We start from the raw sequence: 21,291 nt of genomic DNA, 5'->3' as shown, positions 1-21,291 counted from the left end.
TGGTTGAAATTTTGGGGTCACTTAAGTATACTATCATATCATCTGGAAATAGTGATATTTTGACTTCTTCCTTTCCAATGTGAATTCTTTTGATTTCTTTTTGTTGTCTAATTGCTCTGGCCAGAACTTCTAGTATTATATTGAATAGGTAGAAGGACAGTAGGCAGCCTTGTCTAGTCCCTGATTTTAGTGGGATTGCTTTAAGTTTCTCTCCATTTAGTTTGATGTTGGCTACTGGTTTGCTGTATATTGCTTTTACTATGTTTAGGTATGGACCTTGGATTCCTGATCTTTCCAAGATTTTTATTATGAAAGGGTGTTGAATTTATCGAATGTTTTCTCAGCATCTAGTGAAATGATCATGTGTTTTTTTTTCTTTGAGTTTGTTTATATGGTGTATAATGTTGATGGATTTCCATACGTTGAACCATCCCTGCATCCCTGGGATAAAGCCTACTTGATTATGGTGGATGATTGTTTTGATGTGTTCTTGGATTTGGTTTGCTAGATTTTATTGAGTATTTTTGCATCAATGTTCATGAGGGAAATTTGTCTTAGGTTGTTTTTCTTTGTAGTGTCTTTGTGTGGTTTAGGTATGAGAGTAATAGTGGTTTTGAAGAACAAGTTGGGTAGTGTTTTCTTTCTATTTTGTGGAATAGTTTGGAGAGTATAGGTATTAGGTCTTCTATAAAAGTCTGATAGAATTCTTCACTAAACCCATCTTGTTCTGAGCTTTTTTTGGTTGGGAGCTTTCAATGACTGCTTCTATTTCTTTAGGTATTATGGGACTGTTTAGATGGTTTATCTGATCCTCATTTAACCTTGGTATCTGGTATCTGTTTAGAAAATTGTTCATTTCCTATGTATTTTCCGGTTTTGGTGAGTATATGCTTTTGTAGTAAGATCTGATGATTTGTTGAATTTCCTCAGTTTCTGTTGTTATGCCTCTTTTTTCATTTCTGATTTTGTTAATTTGGATACTCTCTCTATGCCCTCTAGTAAGTCTGGCTTAGAGTTTATTGATCTTGTTGATTTTCTCAAAAAAAAAAAAAATCAGCTCTTGGTTTTGTTGATTCTTTGTATAGTTCTTTTTGTTTCTATTAGGTTGATTTCAGCTCTGAGTTTCATTATTTTCTGCTGTCTACTCCTCTTGGGTGTATCTGCTTGTTTATGTTTTAGAGCTTTCAGCTATGCCATCAAGCTGCTAAACTTTGCTGTCTCCAGTGTCCTTTTGGAGACACTATGAGTTTTCCTCTTAGCACTGCTTTCGTTGCATCCCATAAATTTGGGTATGTAGTGGTGTCATTTTCATTAAATTCTAAAAAATCCTTGATTTCTTTTTTTTTTTTTTTTTATTTCTTCCTTGACCATGTTAACATTGAGAAGAGCATTTTTCAGCTTTCATGTGTATGCGGGCTTTTTGTTTTTTTGGTTGTTTTTGTTGTTGTTGTTATTAAAGACAAGCTTTAGTTCATAATGATCTGATAGGATGTATCTATGTATTTTGATCTTCTTGTATCCATGATCTGTCCATTGATGAGAGTGGGGTGTTGAAGTCTCCCACTACTATTGTGTGTGGTGTAATATAGCTTGGAACTTTAGTAGGATTTCTTTTATAAATGTGGGTGTTCTTGTATTTGGAGCATAGATGTTCAAGATTGAGAGGTCATCTTGATAGATTTTCCTGCAATGAGTAAAAAGTGTCTTTCCTTATCTTTTTTGGTAACTTGTGGTTGAAAATCTAGTTTATTTGATATTAAAATAGCTATTACAGCTTGTTTCCTGGGCCTATTTGCTTGGAAGGTTTTTTTCCCAGCCTTTTACTCTGAGGTAGTGTCTGTCTTTGTCTCTGAGATGAGTTTCCTGTATGCATCAAAATGCCGGATCCTGATTATGTATCCAGTCAGATATTCTATGTCTTTTTATTGGAGAATTAATTGCATTGATGTTAAGGGATATTAAGGAATAGCGATTGTTGTTTCCTGCTATTTTTCTTGTTAAAAGTAGAGTTATGTTTGTGTGCTTTTCTTCTTTGGTGTTTGTTGTAAGAGAATTAGTTTCTTGATTTTCCTACAGTGAATTTTCCCTCTTTGTGGCAGTGTTTTTCATCTATTATCCTTTGTAGGGTTGGATTTATGGACAGATATTGTGTAAATTTATTTTTTTTCTTTTTTTTAACAACTTTATTTTAAGAAACAAAGATAAATGTACAGATTTTAAGCATTTTTTTGCATAAAAGTATACAATACATTTTTGTCAGTACTTGTTTTTTTTTTTTTTTTAAAGGTTTGATAGTGTGATCAAGGTCCCACTAGTTATAATAAGCATAAAGTACATGAAAAACAATAGTCAAAGTTTTCTTGGTGTGTAAAGATTTTTTTTTTTTTTTAACAATGAGCAAACAGTACATGTAATATAGGGTGCAACCCAGAATTTGTCAATGTGTTCTTGGTGGGTAAAGATTGAGCATGACTTTTTTTGTTGTTGTTTTCTTTTTTTCTTGGATTTCATACAGTCTGTGAGTTGTTTCTGGGGCAGTGCGAGCCTCTGGGCTTAGCATCCCACTATCAGTGACTGCATATTATGTCTTTTCTTTTGTGACTGGGTTATCTCACTCAGGATGATATTCTCTAGATGCAGCCATTTTCTTAAGAATTTGGTTAAGTCATTGTTTCTGGTGGCTGAGTAGTATTCCATTGTGTAAATGTACCAAAATTTTTGTATCCATTCATCTTCTGAAGGACATCTGGGTTCCTTCCAGCTTCTGGCTATTATAAATAGAGCTGCTATGAACATTGTGGTGCATATATCTTTGTTGTGTATTAAAGTGTCTCTGGGGTATATGCCCAGAAGTGGAATAGCTGGGTCTTCTGGTAGTACTATATCCAATTTTCTGAGGTATCGCCAGACTGATTTCCAGAGTGGTTGTATCAGTTTACAACCCCACCAACAGTGGAGAAGTGTTCCTCTTTCTCTGCAACCTCGCTAGCATCTGTTGTCATCTGAGTTTTGGATCTTGGCCAATCTGACTGGTGTGAGGTGGAATGTCAGGGTTGTTTTGATTTGCATTTCCCTGATGGCTAAGGATGGTAAATTTGTTTTCGTCCTGGCACATCTTGGTGTCTCTACCAATGGTAATTGAGATTTTTGCTGGATATAGTAACCTGGGCTGGAACTTGTTTTCCCTTAGAATCTGTATGATGTCAGCCCAGGATCATCTAGCTTTTATTGTCTCTGTTCAAAAGTCTGGAGTAATTCCGATCGGTCTGCCTTTATATGTTATCTGTCCTTTTTCTCTTACTCCTTTTAGTATTCTTTCTTTGTTTTGAGCAGTTGTTGTTTTGACTATTATGTGTTGGGAAGAATTTCTTTTCTGTTCCAGTCTATTTAGAGTTCTGTAGGCTTCTTGTATGTTTCTGGTCATCTGTTTTTTTAGGTTAGGAAAGTTTTCTTCTATAATTTTGTTGAAGATATTTACTGTGCTTTTCAATTGATATTCTTCACCATCTTCTACACTGATTATCCTTAGGTTTGGTCTTCTTATTGTGTCCTGGATTTCCTGGATTTTTTTGCTTAGAATCTTTTTGATTTTTTTTGTTTTTATTTTCTCTTACTGTTGTGTCAATGTTTTTTATGTTATCTTCTGGTCCTGAGATTCTCTCCTCCATCTCTTGTATTCTATTGGTGATGCTAGCATCGCCTCCTGATGTCTTTTCTAAGTTTTCCAATTTTAGGGTTCTCTTCTTTAGTTTTTTCTTCATTGTTTCTATTTCTGTTTTCATTTCTGTCACCTGATTGTTTGTGTATGTTTGTAGCTCTTTGAATGTTTTTTTTTTTTTTTTTTTTTTTTTTTTTTGTGCTTCCTCGTTAAGGGCTTCTACTTGTTTTGTTTACTCTCCTGGTTTTTCTGTACTTCTTTAAGTGTGTTATTTATGCACTTCTCAAAGAACTCCATCATCATTGTGAAGTATAATTTTTAGTCTAAATTTTGTTCTTCTGGTGAGTTGCGATAGTCAGTATTTGCGGTGGTGGGTAAACTGGGTTCTGAGATTTCCAGGTTGTTTTGGTTTTTGTTTCTTAGAGTATTGTGCTTGTCTTTTGGCATCTTGTTATGGGTGATCTTGTTGTCTATTATTGGAGCTTGTCTCTGTTGTGGTTCTGTGGGCCCATGGTCTCCAGAGGGAGATTGCTTCTGGGTGTTCCTTTCTTAGGGTAGGTTGTGAATTCTGATGGCTGAGCCCAGTCCTGATACACCTGGGCTGAGTCTGGTCTTGAGCCAGAAGTGTGCACTTCCAGGCAGTACTTCTGCCTTTGTTTCGAGAGTTCTGGGTGGCCTCTCTCGGGGTAGAACGTGGGCAGAAGAAGTTGATTCACCCTTCCACTTAGCATGGAAAGCACTCCTGCAGCTCTTCTGAGCTCCCAGGGACCTATGGGCTTAACATCTGTTTCAGACCAAAAATTTTTTTTCCTTGATAGATGACCTTGCTGTGATCTCTTTCGGACAATTAGACAAGAGTTCTATTCACTTTTTTCTATTTCATAAACAGTTGGTGAAAGGCCTTGTTGGTGGGAGGAACAAAAGCTCTAAGTGTTATTAAAAGAGGACTTTCTCTCTAGAAGTTCACCCTGACAGTGAAGCTAGAGAGAGTGAGTTGTTAAACTCCTCTTTTACATAGAAAGCTTCAGTAGCATCCCACTAACTGAAGACAGACTGCCTATGCCAGCAAATAGTTGATGTATTTTATATAGGAGCAAAAATACTCTTATATAGATATAAGGTAGAAGTAAAGAAACAACTAATATTTCTGTTTCTTTGAAGATATGGTAAAACATGTTCGCAGTGTGTATTCCATTTACACATCATTTGGTTTGCTTCTGTACGTGAAGTATATATCCTTCCTCTGCAGAGTGAAAGTATTAAATTTAGTGAGTATTAAGATATCTTATAGTCCTAAATGTTTATGATAAGTTAAGACTCATAAATTATAGTTTAAAGCAACAAAGAAAGTAAAAGTAAAGTATTTGGTCTTCCTGCATTTTATACTTACCTAATAAAGTTATAGGTTAAACAATATTAATGGTCACAGGATTTCCTATTGAAGTATTCAGACTAAACATACCAAGGAAATAAGAATGTGACTATGTGATTAGATATGACAAAAGTGTTGGGTCAAGCCAAAGTGCTTATAATCTTCTATGATACAAGTCTTCATCCAACGTCCAGTCTTGATAAAGTTAGGGTAGAAATTCCACTATAGCTACAAATTTTCTATCAGATAAAGAATCAAACTTTTCTTCATTTAATAGGAATTATTCTCCCCAATGCCTAAATGGTTCACCACTTTGCCTTTTAATAAGGGAGGGCTCACATCTGCCCTTGAATCTTCTACCAACCCCATACCTTCTCCATTCCTTCTCACTCTAACATAGAACAGATGCTTTAATACTAGGTAGTGACTTTTTCTTTTTGATTTATACTATTCCATTCTGTAAATGCCTGCCTGCATAGAACATTTTGTTTAATAGTACATTATTAGGTAACTGACCTAGAAGGGCTCATTAGTAGCCAGAAATCAATGAGTTTCATCAATAAGTCACTGGAAGAATTCAAAATACCTCTAACCGCAACCAGTGAGAACAACAGAGGAGAGGGTAACTGAGCCAGGCTGGCTGCCTGAGTGGCTTTGGTGGCTGACTCACATCACCTGCTCTGAACTCTCCCTGTCAGGAACCACTGAGGCTGCATGCTAACCTCCCGTATAAGACTCGCTTTGGCTGGGCAGGTGGGACAACCCTTAGGAAGTTCTTGAATCACAGTGTTTCCTCTTCTTGGGTGTGGAGGGTTTCTTTGTCATTCTGAGCTGATAACTTTTCAGAGCTTATGGCTCCCTAGAGGGCAATTATTTACCTTAAAATGGTACCTATTCTTTCTCTAGCTACTTCTCTACAATCCCACCTCTGTCTTTCAAGTTCCCTGTGGAACGAACATGCTGAAAGTATTTTACCCGAACTTTTAATTATCCTAGTTCCTAAGTTAATGAGATCTTCTCTGACTTTTGAATCTTTCAGTACCTTCCAAGGCTGCGGCATTGCTAGGCACTTTTCTTACCGTCAGGAGACAGGGATATTTGTCTTTGTGGCTTGATTACTAGGGATTGAAAGTAATTGGAACTTAACATAGTTGAGAGCTAGAGAGATATATAATAAAACCCTTCATGACAAGGGACAGGTAAGGACTATCCAAAAAGGAAATGGACAGTGCAGAAAATGACCCAAAGAGGTGACAATTGGGATTGCAAGAAATTAAAATCTTCTGTATAGCAGAGGAAACAATCTGCAGTGGGGAAAAGAGCAGACAGAGTGTGTGGAAGTCTTTGCCAACTGTTTATCAGGCCTGTCTGATACGTGACTAACTCTGTTATATATAGGATATACAACTTTATAGGGTATGTAACTAGCTACAAAAATTAAGCATCAATGAAATAAGTCTTTCAGTCACTAAATGAGCTAATTAAAAATTAACAGTTTTCAAAGGAGAAATTCAAAGGGCAGCAAATACTGGAAATGTGGTCAATATCCTTAGTCCTCAGAGCAATGAGAATAAAACTACTTTGATATTCTGTCTCGCCAGTCTAAATGCTATTATAAAAGCAAATGAAACAAACAAAAATTAAATTCTGGCAAGCGAAGGAAGAAGAACCCTTAAATAGTACTATAAGAGGTAAAAACTTGTGCAGCCAGTATGTAAACTGGTGGGGAGTTTTCTACTTAAACAAAACAAAACAACAACAACAAAACTGAAAATGTAGCTTATCAGGATAGCCAGCTCCATTCTTCTTTTGGTAGTATACTTGAAGGAATCTAAGTTAAAATCCCACAGTAATACATTTGTGTTTACTGATGTTCTATTTACAATAGCTAGGATATGAAACTAACCTAGATATCCATCAGCAATTGAAAGGATAAAGAGACATTTATAAATAATAAAATTTTAGTCAGCCATAAAGAAAGATGAAATCATGCCATTTGCAGAAAAACAGATGAAACTGGGAAACAGTATGTTAAGCTAAGTAAGCCAGACTGAGAAAGAAAAGAGTGCATATTTTTCATTCTATGTATTGCTGTGTATTCACATGTGCATGCATATATTTACTTGTAAGTGTCTGTGAGTAGGTCATGAAAGTAGAAGGAGAATCATGAGGATAGAGGAACAGATCTTAATGGGGGGGGGCTGAGAAAAAAAGACAAAGAGAGACAGAGATAGTAGTCAAATGTAAGTGTCATTATAGTTTAAGTGATGCCTATTTGGGGGCAGAATGCTTGAGTGACTGATAATCAGAACAAACTATGGTGGCACACATATATGAAAATGCTACAATAAAATCCAGGACTTTTTTATTTGCTAACTTTAAAATTTAATTTAAGAAGTTTTTCAAAATTATAGAAGCTAGACTCTGTCCTAGAGGGAAAAGAAACAATTTCCTTCTCTTCTATATCCAGCAATTCATGTGGGTGACAAGGGAATTGTGTGTATACATCACATAGTTGAGCTGTTATTTCCATGGCATCGAGCCATTGGGAAATCTCATGTTTAGACTCATTCCTTCCCAATAGCATTCTTGGTGAGTTTCTGTCTTATCTATCTGTTGTGTTGTGTTTCCTTTGTGTATTTTCATATCATACAAGTTTTATTTTCTAGATTTTGTCATTTCTACCATTTTTAAATATAAATTAAAAATTTAAATTATATGCATGTATGTTTGTCTGTGCAGGCGTATGTGCATTTGCATGTAGGTGATTTTAGAGTCAAGAAGAGAGGATTATAGCCCATGGAACTAGAGATATAGGTGGTTGTGACATACTTAATATAGGTACTAGTAATTAAACTCAGCTCCTCTGGAAGAATCACAAGCCCATGATGAGATATTATTATCAACATTTACATTCAATGGAAATAACTGTATTATTTATCAACTGGAAAGGTATTATCTTGTATGATTGAACAATTTTTATATTATTTGACCATTGCTAGGCAGATAAGGATGTCCTGATTTGTAGTTATGATTTATCACTATAATGACAATGGACCAGGGGACAATCATTTGACTTCATGCACTTTCCTTTTGGACAATCTGATGTTCACCTTTTTTCTCTCTACCACATAGCTAAATATCATATCTAGGAAGTCTTCTCAACTTTAAGGTACATGGGAAAAAATCCTGATAGGAATTGCCACTGAAAGTCATACATAAATACTAAGAGGGAAAGTAGAGGTGAAAAGCAGAAGGAACCATAAATGTTAGGAGAAAATAATATCAGAGAGGTGGACCTTCGAGAAGTAGACTTGATATGGAAAGATAGAGTTAATACCAAAACTGAAAGAGAAGAGCTGTTAGTTATAATATTTCAGACTACATTCTTTTATCATATAATAAAACACTTTTTCCCTTGCCAAAAAGAAGTTGCATCTTTTCTATCTTTTCAAAAAGTAAAATTACAAATGATATAAAGCTAGAGTATAAAGGGGATTTGAAAGTAGAAAAGTATTAGAGTTAAATTCATCACTGAGACCCACACAGGATCAAGCCAGTTAACATTCAAGCATGGAATGGGGATTGCCTTCCAAGTCCAAATCCTCAGCTAAGGAGTTATTGGTTGTCAGTATCCTCTAGGAGAGATAAAACAAGTTTTAAGAGTATATCCTTGGTAGGTCATCAATGCTTCAGGAGATGACACCTGACCTGTACATGTAGGTGTAACACAAAACAAGCCAGGTGAATTACCAAAAAAGCAGAGGACATGAAGTTGGGAAGGGGTGAGGCATGGGTAGAATCTGGAAATAATGTAGGGAGAAGCCAGAGGTCAATGAATAGGTTAAACTACATTGCACATGTGTGAAGTTATAAAAAGGCATTATGTTAACAAAAGAATGATACAACAAAAAAGAATTAAAAGAAAGACAAGAAAGTATTCGTGAGTCATTGCTGGCTTCTAAAAGTGTAATGTTTCTTAAAGAAACAGTCTTTTGCTTATTACTATTTAAAAATCATCCACAATAAACATGTATTAAATTCTGAGAATAAATTAAAATTAACAGTCTTGGAACTGTGGAGATAGATCAACCGATAAGGGTTCTTGCTATGCAAGCAGAAGGACTTTAGTTGAGATCCACAAAATCCACATTAAAAATCTGAGGCACATCATACAAAAGCCTGTAACCTCAGTGCTATAGTGACAGGTTAATAGAAAGACCTCATCTCAAGGGAATTAAGGTAAAGGGCAATATAGCCTACTGAGCTTGTATAGCCCCAGATATGTGTATAGACAGCATATATGGGCCCATATAACCCTACACATTTGCACAACACACACACACACACACACACACACACACACACACACCTTTAAAAACTGATATAGACCTGTTTCCTTGAGATAATGACATTAGTAAATAATGTTCTTTCTTAACATTCAGCAACAGTAAACTGCCTTTCAGCAAAATAGATAGCTGTTACAGAGTATAGAAAGATATAAGTAAAATTGTATCTCATCAAAATAGATAGTTTTAGGTTATTTATACCAAGCAAAGGTAATTTTTTCGTGTTCTCTTATAAGATGTAGTGGACTAGAGCAAACAAAATGTCCATACTTTGGCTTTAGCTGAAGGATCTCTGTATATTTGGCAATCAGATTTGCCCTGTGTGAAATGGAAAGGTTGATTGCCTGAAGAAATCTGTTTTCGTGTATGCATTATAGTAGTTCCTTTTCACTCAAGATTCTGTACTATTACACTAAACTATGACCATGTTGGGTTCTTATAGGCATAACAGGTTAAATGTGATTCTCTCATTTGAGCCTAATCTATACCAGGAGATTAATGGCAGGAAATAACATTTTATGCTCAATTTAGACTCCAAGGCCTTGGACAAAATGCATTTCCTACAGTACCATCTGGGCTGCTTGCCTGGATCTTTCTCTTCATTCATTTAGAACTCTCCCATGATTCCCACTTCCTTACCCCTCCCCTCCTGTCTCTAATGTCTCACTGGAAACTATAGTAATAGCAAGCCATCAATAATTTAACTCACTCCCATTGAAATGTTAAACTAAGTTCTTGGCTACTATTCTTTTCAGTTAAGTTCCTGGTAATGTATTTTCTAAAAAGGGTTACTTTTCTATGCATACTATTCACTTTTTTCCTGTCATAGATTCTGAGGTGCCCATTTACAGACTATTTGAAGAACATTGTATCTTAGCTGCATGGCTCTATGACAGAGGACGATTAACTCATAATAAATAGGAAAGGATTAGAAAAAGATACCTCTAAGAAGCCACACCTAATGGCTCACTGCTTCCAGTTGAATCCTAGAATGCTCCAGAATTTTCTAAAACATTGCCAAGACCTGCAGACCAAGCTTTGAACATATGAGTATTCTGGGCATCCCTTTTTATACAAATTATATTACTCCATCCTTCCCAGTAAAATTTAAGAAGAATCTCAAATAGTAATAACACTTGTGTATTTCTGAAATAGTCCAGGACAGCTTCAAAAGCCTTGGAAACAATTCATTATATTTAATTCTACAGGGAGAAAGTTTAAGTATTGTTTTTCTTGTCTCTATATATAGAAATTTGAAATGGTATTCCACACTTTTGTTTTCTGTCCCAGTTAGCGTTAATTATCGACTAAATACAATGTAGAATTAACTGAAAAAAGTCTCAGTAGCATAATTGTCTTTTGTCAGGTTGATCTGTGTGCATGTTTATGAGGGATCGCTTGATTGTTTTAACTGATAATTGATACAGTATCATTCTCTGGGCAGATAGTTCTAGTGGGTGTATAAGGATGCTAGCTGAGCACCAGTCTGAGTGATGCAAAGAGTGAGAAAGAAAGCAATGTTTGTTCATGGTTTTTACTTTAGGTTCCTGCTTGACTTGTAGTGAGAACTGTAAAAATTTAGTTTCTTTAAAACACACACAAACACACACACACACACAGATAGATAGATAGATAGATAGAGAGAGAGAGAGAGAGAGAGAGAGAGAGAGAGAGAGTGAGAGAGAGAGAGAGAGTGAGAGTGAGAGAGAGATGTTATGGGAATGTGTATTCGTTTTAATACCAGGTGTAGAGATATGAGGCTGCTTCACAGCAGGTGATTATGATTTCCCGTGTGCTTTAGCGAAGGCATGATTTTGCCAGCTGCAGATAGCTTTTGTGAGTGAGTAAGATTTGGAATTCTGAAATCTTTTCAGAAGATATATAAATGCTAGAGTCCTGAGAGGTGGGATGCTTTTGGTGGCTCTTTCATGGTTGGATGTTTTTGGTTGCTGTTTAATAAGTAGTCTGTGCACAAAGAGACAAAAAGGAAATTTGATATCCTGAAGTCAAAGATCAACTTCACCCCAAGGAACAGAAAGTAACCTAATGATAACTTTGTTTTCTTTTCTTCTTTATTCTTTTTCCTCCTTCCTATCTATTTTTTTTTTTTTTTTTTTTTTTTTTTTTTGCCAAATTTTCTTTTGGTCAGAGTATTTCACCTCAGCAACAGGAATAAACCAGAACTACAGCTATGTGACTTTGGAGAAAATACTTTAATGGTTATAGTGGGGACAAGAAAAGCTTGGCCTATGATTCCATTAGCACTCTATGCTTTACAAGTTATTTTGTTGAAACCTTATGTAATTTACTATTGTAAATTAACATTGCATATACAACTCATTTTGAAAAGGAGGCCTTTTCTCACTGTACTATAATTGTAAATATGATGGAGTCCATGGCAGTCTGTACTTCAAGATCAGCTTGTTCGCATGCCAAGATTTTGAGTTTAAAATACTCTCCATCAAGGTTCCATGAACATATACCTTCTTTTTTTATGTGATGATCTTAACTCCCTGAATCACTATCTTGGTGGATAGTGTGCAAACAAGACACTTATAGGAGGAGGGGAGAATCTAATTTTTTCCTAAAGAATAAACTGCATCTTTTCTCTTCAAATAATTCTTCTAGGTACACATTCATCCAATTTGAAGTTCAATCCTGTATTAAAGTAATGTATTTATCTTTCTCTTCTTCCACCATGGTTTCTAAATTTAGGATAAAAAAATCATAGCAGTGGCATACTAGACTTTGGAAAGAAATACAAAATCGTTATTTCATGCTGATCCTGCCCTTTGTCTCCACAGCCAGGCATTGATATGGTAGCTTTCTACTGAGATTCAGATAATGTGGATCAGGCTATGGCACTGTGTTGATCTCTGTGGTCAAAGAATGTCTGCACTATTTGTACCTTGATTTGTTTTTTTCATAGCTCAGTGGTAGTTCCTTTGATACATGGTCTCGCTTTTTATTTTCTGATGCTATAATTCTTTTATACTTACATACACAATCATGATACTCTGACACATTGAATCCTGGAGTGCTAACCTTTTGCAGGCCTCGTCTGTAGGATTTCCAATCTGAATCCTCTGAGAAGTCTTTGGTTGAACTTCCAGTTGCCTTTAGTGAACTTTTCTGGATTTGTTCGTGAACACATCACTTTTTAAAGGCAACTTGGGAAAAGCATCAGGTGGACTTTTTCTCTTTTGTCCTTCAACGCTTTTTAAGTATCTGGATATTCCTAAGCCATAGCTTCTGACAGGGTTCAAAATGATTAGTAAAGCACTTATACTTTGTGTGGCTTTTCTTACTTTACCATTTCTTATTCTTGTGACACCCCATTAGAATTACAATCCGAACACACAGTCTTTACTGTGTCTCTTGCTTTTCTTTCTCTTATTCAATTAATAATCATTGTATGCATATAAGCACAAATAAATATGTGTGTGTATGTCTCTCTCTCTTTCTCTTTCAGTGTGTGTGTGTGTGTGTGTGTGTGTGTGTGTGTGTGTGTGTGCTTATGTGTGTATGCTTTTAAAGACCAGAGGTCAATCTTAGGCAGTGTCCTCAGACGCCATATACTTTGTTTTCTTTTTAATTTTATTTCCATGTGGAAAAAAAAAAAAGCTTTAAAAAGTTGTGCACATCTGTAACCCCCCAGCAATGTGGAGGTGGAACCAAACATTTTTATTTTTTATTTTATGTCTTCCAGTAATTTCTCTGTCTTTATTTCTGTGTACCACATGTCCACAGCACTCTTGGAGACCAGAGGTGGCATTTGATTCCCTGGAACTGGAGCTACATGCAGCTTGTAAATCCCATGTGGGCACCGGCAATCCCAGGTCTTCTGGAAGAGTAGCCAGTGCTCTTAGTTGTCCATCTCTTCAGTCCCCATCCGTCTTGGTTTTTGAGACAGGCCCTTTATTGTAGGATTTTTATGGATACGCCTGTGGTATAAAGGAGACCCAGAGACTTCTAATATAGTTTAAAGCTTAGGCCTTTTGCTGGGACAGTTTCCCAGATACTTCTAATTTAACCACAGGCTAGCTCTTTACCCCCTGTTATCCTCTGGGCAGTGTCTGTTCTATCCTATATACCCCTCATTTTTTTTCACTTCAGCTTGCATCTCCCTGTGTCATTTTCTCTGCTGGGAAGTTCCACCCTAAGTTTCATCCTTGTACTTCCCACTCCAGCTAATGGAGTTCAGATCTTTATTATGACCAATCAGCAGCAATACAACACCTGATACATCTCTTAGATTGCCTCCAGACATGGAAAGCTGCCTGACCTTCACGGTTTTGAACATGTGTCGAAGGATAAGTATCTACAAATATAAAGCTGGTGATGGGCCTAGAAATGATGACATCAAAATCCTGCCAGTACTTAGCTCTTTGCAAGTACAGAATTAACAACCGAAAACACAGAGACATGTCATCACACAATGTGAAGGAAACTCACCCAACAGGTCTTACTTGCCTGAAACTTACTGATTTGGATAGGCAGGCTGGCTAGCAAGCCCCAAATACATGTTTGGTTCCACCTACACAGCAGTAGGGATTATAGATGTGCACAACTTTTTAAAGTCTTTTTCCCCCCACACAAATTCTAGGTATCAAAGTGAGGTCTTTATGTTCCATGGGGAACACTTTATCCACTGAGCTGTCTTCCCAGTCTATTTTTTCTTTTAATTTCCACACAAGCTCCACAAGAAATGGAAAGCCTTCCCCTGCCCCCAGCTTAAGGGTTTTTCTTCTTTCATCTTTGGTTCTGAGTACTCCTAGTTTATTTCGAAGCTGTTTCACACAAGTGACTCAGGACCTTTGAAACTTGAAATGCACAAAGGCAAAAGCATGTTGATTCAATAATCAGAACTCCAATTTTTCATTTGGTGTCCATATTTCCTTTTTTTCTATTTTTTAAACTTTATTTTAAAAATCAAAGATAACAGAAAAAATTTTAAACATTTTTGCATAAATGTATAGAAATACAACTGTATCAGTGCTTGGCTTTTTTTTCTTTTTTTTTAAGGTTTGATACTCTGCATTAAGGTCTTACTAGGTACAATGAGCAAAAAGTACATGTAAAACAGGATGTAACCCAGAATTAGTCAACGTTTTCTTGGTGTGTAAGGATTGAGCATGAATTTTTTTATGTTTTCTTTTCTTTTCTTTTCTTTTTTTCTTGGACTTCACATAGTCTGTGAGTTGTTTCTGGGGCAGTGCAAGCAACTGGGGTTAGCATCCCATTATCAGTGACTGCATATTATGTCTGTTCTTTTGTGACTGGGTTATCTCACTCAGGATGATATTCTCTAGATGCAGCCATTTTCTTAAGAATTTGGTTAAGTCATTGTTTCTGGTGGCTGAGTAGTATTCTATTGTGTAAATGTACCACAATTTTTGTATCCATTCATTTACTTAAGGATATCTGGGTTCTTTCCAGCTTCTGGCTATTATAAATAGAGCTGCTATGAACATTGTGGTGCATGTATCTTTGTTGTGTATTAAAGTGTCTCTGGGATATATGCCCAGAAGTGGAATAGCTGGGTCTTCAGGTAGTACTATGTCCAATTTTCTGAGGTATCGCCAGACTGATTTCCAGAGTGGTTGTATCAGTTTACAACCCCACCAACAGTGGAGAAGTGTTCCTCTTTCTCTGCAACCTCGCCAGCATCTGTTGTCATCTGTGTTTTGGATCTTGGCCAATCTGACTGGTGTGAGGTGGAATCTCAGGGTTGTTTTGATTTGCATTTCCCTGATGGCTAAGGATGTCGAGCACTTCCTCAGATGTTTCTCAGTCATTCGGTGTTCCTCAACTGAGAACGTTTTGTTTAGCTCTGTACCCCATTATTTAATAGGGTTGTTTGATTCTCCGGTATCTAGCTTTTTGAGTTCTTTGTATACCTTGGATATTAGGCCTCTATCTGATGTGGAGTTGGTAAAGATCTTTTCCCATTCTGTTGGCTGCCGTTTTGTTTTCTTGACAATGTCCTTACCCTTACAGAAACTTTGCAGTCTCATTAAGTCCCATTTCTTAATCTTTGACCTTAGAGCTTGAGCCATTGGTGTTTTGTTCAGAAAATTTTCTCCTGTGCCTATGTGTTCTAAGGTTTTCCCTTCATTCTCCTCTAATAGTTTCAGTGTATCTGGTTTAATGTGAAAATCTTTGATCCAGTTACACTTGAGCTTTGCACAAGGAGATAAAAACGGGTCTATTTTCATTCTTCTGCATGCTGAGTGCCAGTTGGACCAGCACCATTTGTTGCATAGGCTGTCCTTTTTCCATTGAATGTTTACTGCTCCTCTGTCAAAAATCAGGTGACCATATACATGAGGGCTCATTTCTGGATCTTCTATTCTATTCCATTTATCTACGGGCCTATTTCTGTACCAGCACTGTGCAGTTTTCAGCACAATTGCCTTGTAATATAGCTTGAGGTCAGGGATAGTGATTCCTGCAGATGTTTTTTTGTTGTTGAGGATGGATTTTGCTATTCTAGGTTATTTGTTGTTTCATATGAAATTGCACATTGATCTTTCCAACTCAATGAAGAACTAGGTTGGAATTTTGATGGGGATTGCATTGAATCTGTAGATTGCTTTTGGTAGGATGGCCATTTTTAAATTGTTGATCCTTCCAATCCAAGAGCATGGGAGATCTTTCCATTTTCTGAGATCATCTTTGATTTCCTTCTTTAGAGGTTTGAAGTTATTGTCATACAGGTCCTTCACTTGCTTAGTTAGAGTCACACCAAGTTACTTCATAGTTTTTGTGACTATTGTGAAGGGTACCTTTTCCCTAATTTATTTCTCCACATTTGTTTTTAGATTATAGGAAGGCTACTGATTTGTTTGAGTTAATTTTGTATCCAGCCACTTTGCTGAACTTGTTTATTAGCTGTAGGAGTTCGCTGGTGGAATATTTGGGGTCACTTAAGTACACTATCATGTCATCTGCAAAGAGTGATGTTTTTACCTCTTCCTTTCCTATTTGTATCCCCTTGATCTCCTTTTGCTGTCTAATTGCTCCAGCCAGGACTTCCAGTACTATGTTGAATAGGTAGGGGGAGAGTGGGCAGCCTTGTCGAGTCCCTGATTTTAGTGGGATTGTTTCAAGTTTCTCACCGTTAAGTTTGATGTTGGCTGTGGGTTTGCTGTATATTGCTTTTATTATGTTTAGGTATGGACCTTGGATTCCTGTTCTTTTTATGACTTTTAACATGAAGGGGTTTGAATTTTGTCAAATGCTTTCTCAGCATCTAGTGACATGACCATGTGATTTTGGTCTTTGAGTTTGTTTATATGGTGGATTACATTGATGGATTTTCTTATATTAAACCATCCCTGCATCCCAGGGATGAAGCCTACTTGGTCATGGTGAATGATCGTTTTGATGTGTTCTTGGATTCGGTTTGCAAGGATTTTGTTGAGTATTTTTGCATCAATGTTAATAAGAAATATTGGTCTGAAGTTCTCTTTCCTTGTTGGGTCTTTGTGTGGTTTAGGTACGAGGGTTATTGTAGCCTCAAAAAATGAGTTAGGTAGTGTTCCATCTGATTCTATCTTGTGGAATAGTTTGGAGAGTATTGGTGTTATGTCTGCAATAAATGTCTGATAAAATTCTGCACTGAACCTGTCTGGACCTGGGCTTTTTTTGGTTGGGAGGCTTTTGATGACTTCTTCTATTTCTTTAGGTGTTACTGGATTATTTAGATGGTTTACTTGGTCCTGGTTTAACTTTAGGATCTTGTATCTGTCTAGGAATTCATCCATTTCCTCCAGATTTTCCAACTTTGTGGAGTATAGGTTTTGTAGTAGAATCTGATGATTTCTTGAATTTCCTCAGTTTCAGTTGTTATGTCTCCACTTTCCTTTCTGATTTTGTTAATTTGTATACTCTCTCTTTGCCCTCTAGTTAGTCTGGCTAGGGGTTTATCAGTCTTGTTGATTTTCTCAAAGAACCAGCTCTTTGTTTTGTTGATTTTTTCAATGGTTCTTTTTGTTTGTATTTGGTCTCTTTCTGCCCTGATTTTGATTATTTCTTGCCTTGTACCTTGCCTACTTTTCTTGCCTCCTGCCTCATCATTGCTCTTGTTCTTCTTCCTTAATTCATTGTTACTGTTAGTGAAAACTCCTAATCATCAGCCCCACCCCAGTATATATTACAAATGAGAAGTCATTTCTCACAATCAATGATGGTGTTGCCTACTTTGAATTCTGTAATGAAGGAATGCCTCTTGCTGACTTGGTTTTAGAAGCTTCCCTCTTATCTGAGCTTCACTTTCTTGGTTCTGGGTGAAGGTGTTTTAGGGAAACAATTAACAAGGCCCCTATGAGTCTCAGGCCTGAAAGTCATTGTGTATCTTGGCAGCTACTTACCTGTCTGCATCTGTGTACCAATAATTTTTTACTATTAATGGCTCTCTCCTGTTTATCTAGAGACTTGGCCACTTACAAAATAAATCAGTAAATTTGCTTCTTTTTCAGTTTTGACTTTTTGAGACAGTTACCAGATCAATGCTCACAGCTATACTTCCAAAGTAGAGTGTTTGTTTACCTAAACAATGTCTTCAGAGATAGTCTCCAAAACCTAGAGTTAGCAAAAGCCATCTAAGTAAGCTAACCATGGAGAAATGTGAAAAGAAAAGTTAGGACAAAAAAGAAGAAAAGTTAATCCATTTTAAGTTTATGAAACACAGAGTGTCTTAGTCAGGGTTTCTATTGCTGTGAGGAGAAATTTTGGCCATAGAAACAGCATCTGCTGTCATCTCAGTTTTTGATCTTAGCCATTCTGACTGGTATGAGGTAGAATCTCAGGGCTGTTTTGATTTGCATTTCCCTTATGGCTAGGGATGTTGATCATTTCTATAGGTGCTTCTTGGCCATTCAATATTCCTCAGTTGAGAATTCTTTGTTTAGCTCTGTACCATATTTTTAAATAGGATTGTTTGATTCTCTGGAAGCTAATTTCTTGAGTTCTTTGTATATATTTGATATTAGCCCTCTATCAAATGTAGGATTGGTAAAGATCCTTTCCCAATCTATTGGCTGCCATTTTGTCTTCTTGACAGTGTCCTCAACCTTACTGAAACTTTGCAATTTCATGAGGTCCCATTTGTGGATTCTAAATCTTACAGTGTAAGCCATTGGTGTTCTGTTCAGGAAAATTCCCCCTGTGCCTATGTGTTTTAAGCTCTCCCCACATTCTCTTCTAATGGTTTCAGTGTACCTGGTTTTATGTGGAGGTGTTTGATCCACTTGGACTTGAGCTTTGTACAAGGAAATAAGGAATGATAGATAGGCATTCTTCTGCATGCTGACTGCAAGTTGACCCAACACCACTTGTTGAAGTGGCTGTTTTTTATCCATTGAATGTCTTTAGCTCCTTTGTCAAAGATCAAGTGACCATAGGTGTGTGGGTTCATTTCTGGGTCTTCAAATTTGTTCCATTGATCCACCTGCCTATCTCTGTATCAATACCATGCAGTTTATTTTTTAAAATCACAACTGCTTTGTATTATAGTGTGAGATCAGAGATGGTGATTTCATGGGAAGTTTTTTTTTTATTATTGAGAATATATTTTGTTATTTCAGGTTTTTTGTTATTCCAGATGAATTTGCAAATTGCTCTTTCCAACTCTATGAAGAGTTGAGGTGGAATTTTGTTGGGATTGTATTGAATCTGTAGATTGCTTTTTGGCAAGATGGCCATTTTTACAATGTTGATCTTTCCAATCCATGAGCATGGGAGATTTTTCCATCTTTTGAGAACTTCTTTAATTTCCTTCTTCAGGGATTTGAAGTTATTGTTGTACAGATTCTTCATTTGCTTGGTGAGAGTCACCCCAAGGTATTTCTTATTGTTTGTGATTATTTTGGAGGGTATAATTCTCTAATTACTTTCTCAGCCTGTTTATCGTTTTGAGTAAAGGAAGGCTACTGATTTGTTGGAGTTAATTTGATATTCAGCCATTTTGCTGAAGTTGTTTACCAGCTGTAGAAGTTCTCTGGTGGAATTTTTGAGGTCATTTAATTATACTCTCATATCATCTGCAAATAGAGATATTCTTCCTTTTAAATTTGTATCCCTTTGACTTCCTATTTTGTCTAATTGCTCTGGCCAGGACTTCCAGTACTATATTGAATATGTAGAGGAACAGTGGACAGCCTTATCTAGTTCCTGATTTTAGTGTGATTGATTTAAGTTTCTCACTATTTAGTTTGATGTTTGCTACCGGTTTACTGTATATTGCTTTTACTATGTTTAGTTATTGGCCTTGGATTCCTGCTCTTTCCCAGACTTTTATTTTATTTATTTATTTAACAACTTTATTTTAAAAAACAAAGATAAATGTACAGATTTTAAGCATTTGTTTTTGCATAAATTATACAATACATTTTTGTCAGTACTTGGTTTTTTTGTTTTTTTAAAGGTTTGATAGTGTGATTACTATCTTACTAGTTACAATGAGCATAAAGTACATGTAAAACAAGATGTAACCTGGAAATAGTCAAAGTTTTCTTGGTGTGTAAAGATTTTTTTTTTTACAATGAGCAAACAGTATATGTAATACGGGGTGTATTATATTTGGTCTATTTCTGCCCTAATTTTGATTATTTCTTGCCGTCTACTCTTCTTGGGTATATCTTTTTAGCCTTTTGTTCTAGGGCTTTTAGCTGTGCTGTCAAGTTGCTGATGTATGCTCTCTCCAGTTTCTTTTTGGAAGCACTTAGGGCTATGAGTTTTTCTCTCAGTACTGCTTTCATTGCATTCCATAGGTTTGGGTATGTTGTGTTTTCATTTTCATTGAATTCTAGAAAATCCTTAATTTCTTTCCTTATTTTTTCTTTGGCCCTGCTATCATTTAACAGAGCGTTGTCTAGTTTCCATGTGTATGTGGGCTTTTTGTTGTCTTTGTTGTTGTTAAAGACCAGCCGTAGACCATGGTGATCTGAGAGGATGCATGGGAGTATTTCAATCTTCTTATATTGATTGAGGCTCATTCTGTGTCCAATTATGTGGTCAATTTTTGAGAAGGTGCCATGGGGTGATGAGAAGAAGGTGTATTCTTTTACTTTAGGATGATATGTTCTGTAGATATCTATTAATTCCAGTTGGTTCAAAGTCTCTGCTAGTTTTACAGTGTCCTTGTTCAGTTTCTGTTTCCATGATCTGTCCACTGGAGAGAGTGGGGTATTAAAGTCTCCCACTATTATTGTGTGGGGTAAAATGTATTTTTTGAGCTTTAGTAGGGTTTCTTTTATGAATGTGAGTGTTTTTTTATTTGGAGCATATATGTTAAGGATTGAGAGTTCCTCCTGACAGATTTCCCCTGTAATGTGTAAAAAGTGTCCTTTTTTATGTTTTTTGATAACTTTTGGTTGGAAATTTACTTTATTCGATATTAGAATAGCCACTCCAGTTTGCTTCTTGGGGCTGTTTGCTTGGAAGTTTTTTTTCTCAGCCTTTTACTCTGAGATAGTGTCTGTCTTTGTCTCTGAGATGAGTTTCCTGTATGCAGCAAAATGCTGGATTTTGTTTATGTATCCAGTCTGATACCCTATGTCTCTTTATTGGGGAGTTGAGTCCATTTATATTAATAAATATCAAGGAATAGTTGTTTCTGTTTCCTGCTATTATTGCTCTAGTGGGTTGAGTTGTGTCTGTGTCTTTTTCTTCTTTTGGTTTTCTTGCTTAGGAGTTTTCTTGTTTTTACTAGGATGTATTTCCCCCCATTGTGTTGGGTTTTCCACCCATAATTTATTGTAGTGCTGGGTTTGTGGTCGGGTATTGTGTAAATTTAGATTTGTCTTGAAATATCTTCATCTCTCCATCTATGGTGATTGATAGTTTTGCTGGGTATAGCAGCTTGGACTGCCAGTTGTGCTCTCTTAGGGTGTGCATGATGTCTGTCC

Source organism: Micromys minutus (assembly GCF_963924665.1).
Source record: "Micromys minutus genome assembly, chromosome: 18".
NCBI lineage: Eukaryota > Metazoa > Chordata > Mammalia > Rodentia > Muridae > Micromys > Micromys minutus.
Note: the sequence above shows the minus strand (reverse complement) of the source record.